General features: G+C 33.8%; 1 protein-coding gene across 4 annotated transcripts in view; it reads right to left on the bottom strand.

Annotated features, from left to right (window-relative positions):
- The window catches only part of cpx (complexin), a 478766-nt gene that overhangs the window by 408348 nt on the left and 58038 nt on the right, over positions 1-12380 (bottom strand). Inside the window, exon 1 of one of the 4 annotated variants that reach the window (XM_065358570.1) lies at positions 841-1249. The exons of the other annotated variants lie outside the window; for them this stretch is intronic. The gene's annotated coding sequence lies outside the window, so the exon portion shown is untranslated. Of the gene's footprint in view, positions 1-840; positions 1250-12380 lie in introns of those variants that run through there. 4 annotated transcript variants of the gene reach the window in all.

Here is a 12380-nt window from a genome sequence, read left to right as displayed (position 1 = left end):
ATAATGTTTACAATGTTCATGTTTATAAATTTATCATCCTTGAATTTAGAAGTGTACAAAATGTTGAATACAGAATTTCTGTTTTTTAAGAAAAAAAAATTAAATTTATTAAAGATTTGGACCATGGTCACTATAAGTTTTAGCCAAATGGTTTTTAGTTTCAAAATTCCAGCCAAGGCCAACTCTGCCTTTTCCAGCTTATTTTCATCAAAATTTCCTTATTTTTTACAAAAAAAACGAAGGAAACTCGTGAAATGAATGAGAAAAATCGAATGACCCCCACTTAATTTTTGGTTCGAATAATAAAACTGAAATTTGACTTCTGGCATATTTTTCACCTCTCTCCCTCTTTCATTTGATTTGTGGCGGTTTACAATTTGTAATTTTTATCCTATAGTAGATTTTTTCAAACGAACGATGAAATAAATATGTATGTACCTACCTATATTGTATACCCTACCTAATAACTATGAAAAATTCACGTACGTATTTTCAGCATTATTGAAGACATCACTCGCAAACCCAATGTAAATTTATCCGGTTCAGTGAATATGTCACTCGAAGACACGTAAAGTAAGAGTACGACGTAAGAGAGGCAATCGCAGCACTGTGTGGAGGTATTTAGTGTAATTGTGTATGTAAATGTACCTTATATACTATGCAAATATATAACTAAACCGCATCAGCTGACTATGAACCGCCAACAAGAGGTTTCAAGGTTGCCACCGCAACAACATATGTTCGCGTTGTGTTAAATATATTATAAGTAAATCATGAAAGTTGGACAGTTAGTATCACGTGTATTAACGAAGTAATAATTGAGGTATAAATCTTACATACCGGAATAGATGTATGAGTAAGTTCTATTAACGAGTCAATCAAATATTTATAAATTTTCGTCTGCGAAATTGACGCTAATTAGGGTAAATATTTGATATGAACGAACGCGGCGACACTACACTTCGGTATTGAATTCACGAATATGTAGATACGACTGTGTTATGGTATATTTTCATATTGTTGTGTTCATTCGTATATCGTAACAGCAAGTAAGAACCGGTTCTTCTGTCGTTTGCGGGTACACACGCGTTAATCAAGGTTCCATCAATCGCGAGCCACTTAAATACGAGTAAATTTTAAATAAAATTTTGTGATGGGGGAAAATTGTCCCCTACTGAAAATTTTCAACGACCGCGACCAACGAACTTGTCAAACGAGTCAAAAATGCAACCAACCAACAGTTGGGCCTACGTTTATACGTTTAGAGTGTCACTACTATAAGGACGCTGTTTGACGCTATTCCGTTGTTAACTGCATACTACTTGTGTATGTATCTAAATGTTACGTAAGCGACTACGACGACGAATTAAAAAATAAACGAATAAAACAGCGTTAAAAAAATTCTACCGAGTTAATTGAAAAATATCGCTGTCACCGAGCATTTGTAATCGGTTCAGCATTGATGATGCTTGAAAGAAGCATTGTTGAATTAATTTCATACGTATACACATAACACAGAACACACAACTCTACGCCAGTACCCAGATCTAATGCGTGGACTTGTTGATAAAATGCAAATTGCGATGATGTAACTCGCATTGCAGTGTGGAATTTGCATGTGAACTCGCCTACGCTCTGTTGACAATTTTTTTATCGCGGCCAGGTATTAAATTTACCTACGTTTATGGTTTCACGTTGCAGGGGAATGAGATTTTATTTGATTTTTGGCTCTATTTTGATTGTACACATTTACCCATAATACCTGTTTCGAAAATTACTCAAAATTTCAGGTGCTAAAAATCTGAAAATCCGCTGAAGCCTTAAGAATGGTTCGAAACCATCACCAATTAGCTCGAGAGGTCAAAAATGGTGAACGAACGAAATTTAAGCATTTTAGGTCAATTTGATGAAATTTTGATTTTTTCCCCATTTTTTATGGCCTAAAGTTAAATTATTAAACATTTGCCAAAAAACAAAAAATAAATTGAGAATTTGAAATTTTTGGCTATGGTTTACAAAATAAAGTTGTAAAGTTAAAATTTACTTTTTACCCCAATTTCAACATGCATCAGTAGATTGAAGGTAGTTTCAAGCCGTACTAAAGTTTTACTTTGAACATTTGGAATTTTCCAACATAAAAAAAATACAGAGGCGCACCGAACGTTGAGGTCCCCTCCCCCCTCTTCATCCCTCAGACAGAAAAATTTAAGTAAAAAGTTGGGGAAAATTGGATCTATTGAAAAAAGTTGGAAAATTTGAGAGAAAGTTAGAAAGAAATTGTGCAAGCAAGAAAAATCAAAGAATTTTGCTTCCTCAATTATGAACTTTCATCACTGAAAGAAATAAACAGTAATAGTTACATTAAAACGATGCACTCAGTGCATTAAAACGCGGTAATTTTGGTATAGGAATGAAACGCATTAATCAGTACACATTTAGAGAAGTAACTATTACACAGAAGTGCAGTAACCATTCCATCGTTTTTATTCAACAGTATTTGAAAAGTGGGGTTAGGTATTATCAATTTCAAGTTTCTCCGCACATCTAAATGATTTTTTACTGCAACAAATTTTTCAAGACCTAATTTCCCTACAAAAATTTTCCTACCTAACCGGCATTCGAACCTGCGACCTCTCGTTCTAACTGCCTACACTTAATGACATGGCCTTGAGTAGAATGTTTGATTCAGGCCCTCGAAGTATTTATGAGTTTTTCACTGTTTGGGAATATTTACCACTGACGATGTACTCAGTACATCATGTACTGTATTCTGTAAATCACTACATGGTTCTCAGCCATGTTTAAGGAATGTAATCATTGCTTACTATACAATGTAATTATTACCCACCAAATGATGTTCTGAATACCATGTCTGCAGGACTGAGTCCCCAAAGAAATGTAATGAGAACATAGAAATGAATTTTGGAAGGTGATGCAATAAATCCTTCCTGGCAATGTACTCATTCCATTATTGATGCATTCTCTGATTTGAACTATGTAATCATTACATCAAAATGAGGTAATTTGAAAATTACTGGGGACTGAATACAGCGTTTTGAAAATCATTTGAGGAGCTCATTGCAAAAGTAGCCCTTGTCACATGAACCTATGCAATCTCCAAAGCTCTCCCTTGAGCTTACCCAGTATCATGAATGTAAACTCTATAAAGCAATTCCTCTCTGGGCTACTCAGGGTAGACTAACTTGACGGTCATTTCATCATTATAACATGATCTCCGCAGTTGGCAATAGGTGCAATCGAGTAAAACGTGTCTAAAAGTTCATGTGACAAGGGCTACTTTTGCAATGAGCTCCTCATTTCTTTCAGTGTAAGATTGATAGGGTTAAATTATGCATGATTAGGAATAGAGAAATTATTTTAATTCATTGGATAGGGGGAAAGATATTAATGGTATGGTAGGGAATAATTACCAAATGCCAGAATAGTAGTTTCAGTTGGAAAGCTGGTAAATCATCACAAATAACTCTATGCAAAAAATGCCAAATCATATTATAAGTCAATCAATACCTTCAATCATGTCAATATGATTTATTATAATTAGATTCAACATGAAAATACACATTAAAGGGGACTAAAAATATAAAATAATCTAAATCATTTTATATTATAAATGAGGGCCACAGCCCAAACTAGACGACTTGCGTTAATGAAAATAAGACATAATAGTCATTCGATGTTTTCAGATACTATTATTTTAATTGAAGATGGTGAATCAAAGGTCATCACACAGATATAATATAATCCCTATTTATATAATATTTGTGAATAAAGGACTTACGCTCAATATCCACAAACATTTACATCAATTAGATGGAGCTTAGGTTAATTAACAATGGCAAGGTTACTCACCATTTACACATACAGGGTGCCCAGAAATATCGAGTACCCCTAAAAAAGTTTTCTACTAAAATACTTTGATTGGTCACAGTGAATGATAATAATGATAGCACATGATTGGTCGTTGGACTAGAGAGATAACATTCCACCAATCATATGCATCTATTAAAGCGTTCACGTTGCCAACCTATATTTTTAATGAAAAACTTTCTTAGGGGTACTCAATATTTCTGGGCACCCTGTATAGGTACTGTCCATATTTTGTGTCTCTCTCACAGGTGTCCCTAATACTAAACACAATGACAGAAATGTATTACATGAAGCTCCTTTTCGACAAGAAGCATTATTGATGCTGTGGAAGATCCATTAAAATGCCCAAATGTAGGGGAAGCTGTTGTACCACGGAACGATTTTTCGTTTTTTGCATCCAGCGTTGAGAATTCAAAATTTTAGTAATTTGTGTTTAGCCCATGTGAAAGAGCGTTTAAAAAGGAATAAATTACGTGTATAAAAAATTCCATTCATAACATACTATGGTCACAATTTGCATTCAAAAAATTGAAAATTTTGGTTCCGTGGTACATTGGGGTAATGTACCAGGGAACACCACATAATGCACTGTGAAACGCAATAACTTTTTCACTAAAATTTTTTTGGAAGCTCCTGATTAACGATTCATCAAAACTATTGCTTATCAATTCCAGACTTCAAAAACACTATTTGAGGTATTTAAATCTCAATTTCATCAAATTTTGAGTTTTTCATAAAAAATGGGTCAAATTTGAATTTTTGAAAGTTCAAAAGTAAAAAAAATGAAACTAATTTGTGCTGGTGGTAAATTTTCTGAAGCAATGTGTACCTATTTCCATTTTTTGATGCTTTACTTCGTGGCATAGCTAAAAAAAAGTAGTAAGAAATGCAAAAAATTGGTGTTCCGTAGTACATTAGGTCACTTTGTTCCAAGGTACATACAAGACCCCATGAAAATTTGGAAAAAAAAATATTTTGAAAAAAGTTGATGTTTTCAAGCGTATCCAAGAATGCTACTCGGTAGCTGGTATAATGTACTAACTTACAGTGAAACAATTTTGAAATATTTTAATCTCTTATTGTCAGTAGGTTTAACAAAACCATCAAAATAATTACTTTTACATGCATAAAATACATTTTATCAATTTTTGTCACGAAGATGGCCACCAATTTTTATGAAATTTTATATGGTGGGACTCATAATACTATATATGTACTTCACATGTGTGTTACGTCAAATCGCCGCTAGGAGCGCTATGCGCTTCGCACCAGCAAAGTGTTCCCTGGTACATTATGGTCGGGGTACAACAGTCTCCCCTACCGTGATTATTAGAACATTAATAAAAAAACCACGTTATAAGCAAGAATCATCCACTTAGACAAGTGAGCAAAAACAGGGAAGAGGAGAAGAGGGGGACCTCTCCTATCCTATACATCTTTATGATTTTATTCATATTTGACAAAGTACTCGAGATATCGGTGCTAAGTGAAGGTCCTTTCTTTACAGCAAGCACCGGGATGGTACATACACAGCTTGTCATAAGAAAAGGTCTACATAGTTCCCACGTTACCTACACTTCCAGTATGTGTAATAAAAGTTCTATTTATAACCGCCAAGGCGGTGAAGGCATATCTCACTATATCCTAATCATTTTCCTTTTCCTTTCTCCAACCAAAGTTATAGAGAGTACAAAAATTGACTTCTGACACCAAAAATAATCTTGTTTTACTTGAAATTTTCAAAACTGACAGAATATCCCAACTTCTGCTGAAATATCAAAAAATCCTATTTTTAGCCAAAAATTTGCAAACAATAATTTTATATTTTTTGTAAAAATTGGATGTTTTTGAAAATGAGGAGCGGGAATATCGCTCCTGAAATATGAAAATTATGTCCTAAAAAAAAAGTGATGAAGTGTAAATTTTCAAGAGCTTTTGCCCTCGCTTAGCTCGAGCCCCATTCATATTTTTAAAAATATTAGGAATAATTTCCTGAAAACTAAAAATGCTAAAACCATTAAAAACGACTTTTTGGATCATCACAAATTCTTGAATGATGTTTAGAGCTGGTATTTTTATGCAGAAATACATGCCTATGGTGAAAGTATGCATTATATTTATGCAATTTTCTCACCTAAAATATGCAAAAATTTCTGTTTGAGTGACAATGACAAACCTACCCCTGAAAAAGATTTCTTAAGCTGAAAAAGATTTCTTAAGTTGGAAAACGTGAGAATTGTTAATTCAAAACAAAATGAACGCAGTAATAAATACATCATAAAATTCATAAAATCTGGAAACAAAAGAAACAAAATAGGAAATTCAACTAAAAAAGTTGGGAACTGAAAGAATTAAATTCCATTAAATGTATTCTGAGTTTTTTCATCAAAAAACACCACCTTTTGTCACTATAAGAACCACTTTGAATAAATTGAAAGATCTTTCAACATCACAAACCGACGATTAGAGCATATTTTGTAGCATGCTAGTTCACTATGGCTCGATTTTAAAAACTGTTTGTAGGGGGGGGGGGGGATCCGAAAAACTGCGCATGTAAAAATGGAATACTTCAATATTTCGATTAAAAAAATGTTGGTCACATTTTAGCAATGTTGCGATTTTTTGAACAAAAAAGTCTTGAAAATGTCAATTTTGGCAAAATTTCCATAAATATGCAAAAAAAATACCAGAAAATGCTCAAATACATTATGCAGAAATATGCAGGGTTTTCCCCTAAAATACGATAAAATAAGCAATTTGGTCTTAAATACCTACATATGCGAAATATGCAAAACGATATTGGGCTCATTCGTCAGGAAATTTCATAATTTGTGGAGATTTTATCAAATTGTGAATTTTCTGAAGCTTTTGGTCCTCGCTTCGCTCGAGGTAAATCAAAAATGTTCTGTTCTCTTTTTGAATTTGATTTTCAAAAGGCAAAAAGTTAATAAAACATAAAAAAATTTGTTTCCAACTTCCCCTTTCCAAAATTTGTTCGACTCACACCTGGATAATCAAAACTACGAAAATCTGGCAAAAAATGTTGGTAAAATTTTAGTTTCACTCCTCCCCTCTCCCTCCCCCTCCACCCTCATGACACATCACTTCATCACGTTTCTGACTAGATGCCATAAAAATCGTCCAAATTAACTTCAGCACTATACGTGATTGATGCTTGGGGTCTCAAATTCCTATCAAATTCTCATAATGATTTGTATTACCAAAAGAAAAACTTGGTCTAATAGTGCCTCAAGAAAATAAATTTTTGAAATTTTTGCCAAAATTGGGTCAATTTTTCATTTTTTTTTTGCACGTTTTCTTCTTGTATGTAATTTGTGAAGTACACTCGTCTATTGTCACAAATCGGCACCCATTCTCATGCATGTAGGTATAGTATAATACAGCAAGAAGTATAGTAAAAAATAGGAAGGAAACGTTGTAAGCAAATTCAAAATCGATATGTCTAGTACGAGTACGTACACGTTAATTCGCCAGCACAACGAGGAGAGAAGAAAAAAAGAATTTCAACCTTGATGCCTAACATTGCTTGTTTTTGTTATTCGGTGCGAATTCGTATGAGTCATTAATCATGCAATGTCCCGTTATGGAAAAATTATTACGCCGAGTTTTCCAACAATTTTTTGAAATATCGTTATATGCTAACGAGTTGAAGAGAAGACGCGGCGTATAGTATACGAGCTACTGTACTGTGCTGTACTTACTACGTAAACGGATGAGAATGCAAATTCACATAAGCGCGAATGAGATTTAGAATATCGTCGTCGTCGAGGCGCTATGCCGAGAGAAACCCTGCAGCAAACCATAGCTGCGAAGACGACGTCAAGAATCACTTTATCACTTTGACGGCCCCGGTGATGATTTCCTTATAGTATACGCGATTCAAGTGATGAGTAAAAAAGCTCGATAGATGTACGATCGCGTAGCGTAATTTACTGGCAGGGTGTTTGGTTTGGTATATGAAGTAAAGCTATACTTAGCTGTTTGTAGTAAGTAGGCAACATACCTCTTTCTTCGCGAATGAACAACAAGAGTATCTAAAATAAACTTACCAAGTTCGTACAAAATTTGAACATTTCCGCGTATGCGAATTTATTCGAAAATGAAGTTGGGCGAACAAAAAATATAAATGTTTGCCATAACACGAGCGAGAAATAAAAACGAAAGCAAAATACTCGACAAAAAATGCAAACATTTGTATAATAAGCTCCTAAGTAAAATTTATATGTAAATCCGGCCAACAAAGTTTCAAGGCATTATTTTGAAATTATAATTCGAACATAACAATACGGCTGGATTCTCATTCTTGTATTAGGAATTTGTAAATCTGAGTTGGCGTTGAAAAAATTTTCATTTTGAGGCCAGACAAATGAAATTTTTTTGCCAATTGATGCCGCCAATGTGCAAGTCTGAGCTGTTTGTGGCAATTGTGGCCTTTTTTTTTTTTTTTTTTTAAATTCATTCAACGCGGGTTCGTCACACAAATAACTTGTCGAAATGTAACCTGCCACTTTTTCAGTTCGCAGTTGTTATTACAACGTCGCATGGGACGTTAACGCTTAAAAACTTTGTCATTTTGTTGTAGGTATATTTTGTGACGTTGGTATCCTGTGAAAGCTGTGATGAAAAACTCGACTGTGAGGCACGAGTTTTTACCCGGATACATTTTTTTTCTCGGGCGATCTTGATCTCTAAGGTGAAATAGATAGGTACAGTTTTTCAAGTAGGTATTCACTCTGAATGCAGTAAAAGATACTCAACTGTTTTAGTACAGATCTATTGTATTGTGATTTTTTTCATGTAGTTTTACATTGTAGATAAAGCTACCAAAAAAAATTATTTCAACTTAAACACCTGAGATGAAGTTAAATTTAGCTATTTTTTATTAGAGAATCACGATCCGAAATGTATATTCATTCACTCATATATTGTAGTCTGAATATAGGTGGTGAGTTTCAGAATTCTATTCAGTTTGATTTTCAATCTTTACTGCTTCCCATGAAGAAACGTACCTAAGGGTAATCGAAGTATACCTACCTATCATAATATGCAGCAAAAGTGTGTTGAAAATTCGTTATACCGCCGTACAAAATAATAATTCTGACTTTTTTGGTAATATCTGATAATATGGTTTATCTGGCTGTTTTTTTCTAATAAACTTCGTCATCCATCTTTCATCATAAAAAAACCACCTCAGCTCGATATGAATCGAATGAGCATAAAATTAAAAATTGTATAGATACAGCTTGGGAGGAACTTAAATAGGTGAAATTACGGTTGATCCTCTTTTGAAATTTAATTATGCATGATTCAATTTTCAAAATGGAGGACGAAAAAGTAGTTGGATCTTTGGATGAGAGAAATCCGAAAAACATCCAGAAATACACCATCGGGCCAAATTTCAGAGCTGAATTTTATTTCTCGAATTTCAGAACATTTTTATAAATTCAATTTCAATTCATTTTCCATGAAAAAAAAATGATAAATTCGGATACACCATTGACACTTTTTAAAACCATTTTCTACAGGTTCAAATCCAAAATTTTCTCTTGTGATTACCTACTTTTGTGATTTGGGCGGGTAGGAGGTGGAATTCATAAAAAAGCGAAAATGAAATTCAGCGTCTTGAAAATCACAAGAGAGACTGCTAGCTGGCTACTCGATGGTCGATTTTCATCTTCTTTTTTTTTTTATCAGAAAGCATGCAATTGTAAACTTATAGGGCAGGTTCAAAAAAAATCTGCAACTTGAATGGAAAATTGAACTAGAATTTCGAAGTTTAATATTTTTCAAAACATTCCAAAGATTTCATAGGTTTTGAAAAAAATCAAATAGAAATAAGTCGTTGCCTCAGAAAACATCTACATTCGAAGACCAGATACAGTTTGATGTGAGTAGATATAAGAATTTTTATCAAAAAAAAAAAAAAAAATACCCGGAAATCTCGAATTGTGCAATTAATTGTAGGTCTAGGTATCTCGGTACAAATTTTACAATCTTACCTTTTGGTAATAATAATATTATTTAACTCATTTTTACCTCAAGCCCTTCAATTCAGAAGGAAACTTTTTGAACTAGCATCCTCCGATTTGAACGGAACTAAGCTACATATAAAAAAGAAATGACCTAAAATTCCCAACCGAAATTTCAAGACTTGAAGTTCATTTTTAAATTTTAGGTAAATGTTTGAAAATCTTAAGAATTCAAAGATGTTTCAAACTTTTTCATGAAACACCAATTCTTTTGAGAGAAGTGAACCAACGTAAAAACCCCTTTACTTTAGGTCCTACACATCAACAACTCATAATTTTGAAACATTCTGCAGCCCACAACAATTGCTCAAATAAGTATTCTTTTGAAATTTCAAATCACTTTGGGAGTGATTTTTATCCTTTTCAGAGCACTTTAAGCTGTTAATTGTGCAATGTGTATGTAGAAGTTGAATTAAAAGAATTATTTACATTGGTCCACTTTGCTCAATAAATTCAAGTTTCGTGAAAAAAATTTAAAATTACTTAAGTAGGTACTCTTAAAATAGGTAGTTATTTGAAAATGTTTTTAAATTTCAAAAATTTGCAAAAAAAATCCAAAAATGAGCATTATAACCTAAAATTTTGGTTATGAGGATTTTAGGACATGGTTAATGTTCTCCCAATTCTCCAGAGATCCTTTTTTGTACAGAGTGACATGTCGACAGCACCCAGTCCTCCAGCCATTCGCCGCTCAGCCATATCAAGTTGCATATGTTGTGGATTCGGTGAGTGACTTCTTCGCTTCCAGCTTTAAAGACCTCAGCTGTCACCTTATCTGGTCCTGGAGGTTTGTTCTTTCTCAAGTACACAATGGCCTTGATGACCTCATCAAGTAGAATTGGAGGCTCCTTCTCTTCCATGGTGTTGAATCTGGGATCATCAGGAAGCTCCTCTTCCTCGGCGTATAGCTTCTTGCAATACTTTCTCCATGTCTCAGCAACCTCCTCTGAATCAGTCTTAACTTTGCCCTCTTCATCTCAAATGATCTGCTTACTGGCCTTGAATTCTCTCATAATTGACCTGATTTTCTGAAAGAGCAACCAGTTCTCGTTCTTCTCGGCGTGTATCTCGATTTCCTCACATATTGATGAAATGTGGGCATTTTTATCCCGTTTGTGACAGCCTAGTTATGCGCCGAGGTAGAATTTTCCTATGTCTGTCATGTTCTGTGGTCCCTGGCAGCTTTCTTCGCTCTTCTATTGTTTCAATTGTTTGATAATTTTGATATGCAAAAATAATGTATGTATTCTAGCTCAAAAACACTCAATTTCATTTTTGTTTTTCATTATAGCAAATATTTCCAAAACTGGAAAATAAAAAAATCTACTGGAGGCTCCAAGAAGGGTTTGAAATCACTACCACTAATTTGTATCCTCACAAAATCTGATGTAAACTAACTTTCAGTAGTCTACTTCAATACTTTCAAATTTTTGATTTTTTTTGGTGGAAAATTAAACAAATTAGGTAGGCTAGGTATAGGTACTGCAAGTTTTCAAAAATTCACCAAAAATCGAAGAAAAAAAAATTCAGCATTTCAAATCGAGCATCGGGCTCAGTGGGGTATTTTATTGTGAATGCTCCATTAACATTTTATTTGTTTGGTCCAAAAAACATTTTCTTCCAGTTATGATAAGTATTTCCCTTCTGAGTTGAGAACTCCAATAATTTTTCTAATCTTGTTTAGATGTCGCTGTCGATCTCTTAGTGTACCTCATCTATATTAATTCAAATTTGAAATTAGTATTTCTGTAAATGTTCCAAATAAGTACATGTTGGATTGTTGGATAACGCGAATTAAAACGACTGACTTGGAACGCGGCTGAATACGAAGTAGCAACAACTCACCCCCCACTCCACTCCTGAACCAGCCGCAGTCTGCCACGCCTCAAATCAAATAATTTATTGCTGTAAGAGACTGCAAGCGGCATTTACAAGTCATATTACATATTATTACATGGTACTGCCTACTGAGCTACTTTACAACAATAAAAATACACAAAAAAGTGAAATGGAGAAACAAAACAGAATAAAATAAAGTAATGAATACATATAAATAATTAAATAGGGTTAGAGTTTAGGAACTCATCTACATCATAAAATGCCCTTTTTAGTAGCCATTTATGAAGAGCTTTTTTAAATAGCTTAGTGTTATGAACATCTCTGATTTGTGGAGGGAGACTATTAAAGATTTTGACTGAGCAAAGATTGAGTTTACCCCTCTAGTATTATAAGTATGTGTCAGTACTGAAGGCTGAATAATATTCTTTTTTATCATTATTGATACCTGTAGTACATATATATAGGAATGGTGTTGTAACAATTTTTTCATCAATGAAGGTTTGTCTAGAGGATTGGGTAGGGGCTAAATTAAACATTGTCCTAATAATTCTTTTTTGGATAAGGAATATCCTATCTAGAAGGGTTTTGTTTCCTCCCCAGAAT

The sequence above is a fragment of the Planococcus citri genome, chromosome 3 (assembly GCF_950023065.1).
Source record: "Planococcus citri chromosome 3, ihPlaCitr1.1, whole genome shotgun sequence".
In the NCBI taxonomy this organism is placed as follows: Eukaryota; Metazoa; Arthropoda; class Insecta; order Hemiptera; family Pseudococcidae; genus Planococcus; species Planococcus citri.
Note: the sequence above shows the minus strand (reverse complement) of the source record. Positions and strands in the feature narration are given on the sequence as shown.